The sequence below is a fragment of the Alosa pseudoharengus genome, unplaced genomic scaffold (assembly GCF_046254945.1).
Source record: "Alosa pseudoharengus isolate Yale_2024_CS ecotype anadromous, Long Island Sound unplaced genomic scaffold, YU_APseudo_1.1 YU_APseudo_1.1_scf_11, whole genome shotgun sequence".
Taxonomy (NCBI): domain Eukaryota; kingdom Metazoa; phylum Chordata; class Actinopteri; order Clupeiformes; family Clupeidae; genus Alosa; species Alosa pseudoharengus.
Genome location: NW_027468576.1, coordinates 11,687,097 through 11,690,782, shown reverse-complemented (window position 1 = coordinate 11,690,782; position 3,686 = coordinate 11,687,097). Strand labels below are relative to the sequence as shown.

General features: G+C 41.7%; 1 protein-coding gene across 3 annotated transcripts in view; it reads left to right on the top strand.

Annotated features, from left to right (window-relative positions):
- The window catches only part of lpp (LIM domain containing preferred translocation partner in lipoma), a 198,834-nt gene extending 197,589 nt beyond the window's left edge, over positions 1-1,245 (top strand). For all 3 annotated transcript variants that reach the window (XM_076278029.1, XM_076278030.1, XM_076278028.1), the window contains one exon: positions 1-1,245. This exon is cut by the window's left edge and continues 3,222 nt beyond it. The gene's annotated coding sequence lies outside the window, so the exon portion shown is untranslated.
- The last annotated feature ends 2,441 nt before the right edge of the window (positions 1,246-3,686 follow it).

The window sequence follows — 3,686 nt, the reverse complement described above, 5'->3', positions numbered from 1 at the left end:
TGACAAATGCTAAATGATGTTATCACAGTTTTCAGTTTCATAGTTTTTCCTTGGAGGTCCGTGTATTGTTCCACTCATCTTCTGTATGTTGCCATACAGCTGTGATGCGTTTGAGTGTTCCCACAAGTGCTGGGATTGTCAGAGAGGCGAAGTTCACATTGAAACAGCATGGCCTTTAACATGGCCTGCTGCTTAATGTTAGCAATAACTACAATACACCGATAACATTTTAGTATTCCCATTTTGTTGTGCTATAATCTTTGTACTTTGTTGTGCTGTGCCCTTTCTTCACTTGCTGATTCTAGAATATATTTCGTGTTTCTTTGCAATACTCTGTTGTTTTTCCTAGTCTGCTGGCTACTGCTCTCATATACCAAAGCAGAGAGAGAGGAGAAGCTCTTGATGCCTTCTTTAAATGTAGATGAAGAATGTGAGTAGCTGGCCCAGGGGAACGTGTGCAGACAAATACAAGTGCCTTTTAATCAATAATTAAGCAGAGGCATACATGTCGTCATAGCTTCTGGTCCCTGGAGACCCCAACCAGCAGAAGGCTTCCTCACTCCTCATCCTCTTTGTCTTCATCCATCCTCCATCCATCTGTCCTCAAAGGATCTGTGCCAGCGCCGCTGCACATGTTGATCAGGCTACTCACCGTCTCCGAGAAATGTGTGCTGTCCATGTCCCTACCTTAATGATACTCAGATAAATAAGAATTTTTAAAATGTGCGCTTTGAATTTTAGGTTGTTCCACAAGTGGGTATTCTGTGTCAGAGCTCTTCGGAAGACTTAGACTTCCTTTGCATTGTTTGAATATTATACCTATGCCGATGAAGAAATGAATATATGGCTTGGTGAAGTAAAATGCTAATGGAGTAAAAAGTAGTTTCTAATCACTTCTGCTGCACACCCATGTTCATATTCTCTCATTTTCATCTTCAACTAGTTTCATTTAATAACTGTGTGGTAAGATCTGCAGCTGTGAACATACTCCAAATGCTTTACCAAGCGGGGCTTTACGGAAAGCATCACTGTTTTTCTATAGTCTCGGAGATACCTTATTGTTGAAGTGTGTGTCAAAATGACCGTTAAGTCGGCCTGGTGAATAAAATCTGAGTTTCTTCCCCATGGCGACTAGTAGAGCATCCTTCACAGAGAAAGCTCTGGATCATTCCTGTTACTGTTGTTTCTCTCCTGTACTCCTGCCTCTTTCTCATGTCATCAATAAAAATGTTTGTAAAGGCACAACTTTACTTGTCTGGTGTTGAACTTATGCATTGTATGTGGTATTGGTATTCTGTAAGGTTCCCTTGGATAATATATTTCACTAATGAATAGCAGAGTGCAATGAGTCATCATTACTTTACTGAATATTACCCATGGGCTAGTATTATATGGGCTAGTATTACCCATGGGCTAGTATTATATGGAGGTGCTAAGGGCTGATTCACACCATGTCAGAAATCATTTCACAATAGGTCAGCAATTATGATTATATGATGATTATTTTCATTAGTGGTTTGGTCTGTAAAATTATTTTACTAAAAATCTGATAACAACATGGTGGAAAATTACCCTGACTGAGGTCAGGGTCAATGTGTGGCTCTGTGTCACGGGCAGCTGTACAGGCATGACGACTAATATGCATGTAGTATTGAAGATAATCACAGGGCACAGGCCAGTCCAGATTGCAGTAGTATGCATGTAGTAGTGGAGATACACAGGGCATAGGCCAGATTGCAGTAGTATGCATGTAGTAGTGGAGATATTACAGGGCTTAAGTGAGTCCAGATGTCAGTAGTAGGCAGAGGCCAGTCCAGGTGTCAGTATTATCTGGGTTCTGGACAGCTCAGTCTCATTCCCCAGACAGTAGCAGTTGACAGAGATGGCTGAGCCATCCATCATCTAGGAGGGAGTATGCAGAGCAGTATGCATGCGAATTAGCCTGAATGCCAGCCGAACATAGCCCCGCCCACAACATTTGAGGTCGGGAAGTTCGGTTTGGACTTTTGTGGAGCAACCTGAACCAGAGCTGTTCGGACCAATCAAATTGGGCTTTATGATAATGGACAGATGAGCGATAGTGCCTCGTCTATCACGTCATCTGAGCACGCTTCGGTTGATTTTGTTTGCAACAAAAATGCTGTGGCTAGAAGCTAGACAGATGGCTTCTGAAACCCCATTTACACATAGGAAAAACACATATATTTCCATGCGGTTTGGTCTTTCATTTACACGAAAACTGATATTTTATCACTGAAAACAATTATGTCTGAAAACTCTGGCCAAAGTGCATATGTGGGAAAACTCATTCATCAATTCATCAAGGGAAAACAGTGTTTTTGCATTTATTGTGACATGTTGTTCCAACTTCCCTTGTTTGTTTGAAATCTCTGATTGGCCACCTGTTTCTTTGAGGGGTTTGCAACACCCTTCCCCAGCTGTTTTTAGTATCGGTGTGAACAGAATTATTTTTAAAAACAGGGGAAACATCCATTTTTCCGAATAGCCTACCCTGCTACTGTACGTATTTGTTAGTGTGTTGGTGTTGTAGCCTACAAGATACTGACAGTGCAATAACTTAAAAAAAAAGTTATTTTAGTAAGCTTTTAGTTGCAGTGATTGGTTAGGTCTATCCAATTGACCGTTCGCAAAACCCCGCCCATCAAACGCAGATGAGCCAATGGCAGTCCAGTAGCTCCGTGCAGGCAGACATGGCCCGTCAACTTCACCTTATGGCTATAGACCTCTCCAGAATAAGTCCCGCCTCCGTAACTTCCGTATCCATCCAACTTCCGGGCGTGGATTGTCTATGGGGAATAACATGGCGTTTCGAAATATCATACCGGTAAAACATCTGTAGGTAGCGAAGTTGAAAAAGCTGGTGGGCAGATTGGCCTACACACTTCTGCCATATAGTTTCCACTGGATTTTTTGATTGTCGGTGCCGTTTAAGTAGTATACTATAGACTATACTACTCAAACGGCACCGAAAATCAAAAAATCCAGTGGAAACTAGATGGCAGAAGTGTGTAGGCCAATCTGCCCAGCAGCTTTTTCCACTTTGTCACCTACAGAGTTTGACAGGTACGATCTTTCAAAACGCCATGTTATTTCCCATAGACAATCCACGCCCGGAAGTTGGATGGATACGGAAGTTAGGAGGCGGGATATATTCTGGAGAGGTCTATAGAAAAAGAAATCCTATAGGGAGGGAAAGTAATCTCATCGCCATCTAGTGGTTGCGTTCCTAGAGTTTAGCGGAGGGGATGGGATTTTTTTTTTAGAAAAAATATATCTCGGTGCACATTGGGATCTTAATTTAATGCCTTACATATGTTAGGCACTGGGGTCACCTCTATTGCTTCAAGTGGTCATATCTTATTTTTAGGATCAGTTGAATTGTTTTGAGTTTTTGTCGTAACATGGTGATAACAAACTACAGTTGCATGTGACGTCACAGGTTTGGGCGCTTCATCTCTAACTGATCAATACAGCAATTTGCTTAACTGGCTTACATAGGAAATACTCCTTAATACGCAACTTTGTGTAGGCTTAACAGAGGTAGCCTAAATATCGTGCCTATGACGATGACAGCTTTAAAAAAAAAAAAAACATTTATTTTACTTGTCTTGCTGGATTGAAGGCAGAATGTGGGCTGTTGCGCAAATAGATGAATGAGGGTCGGG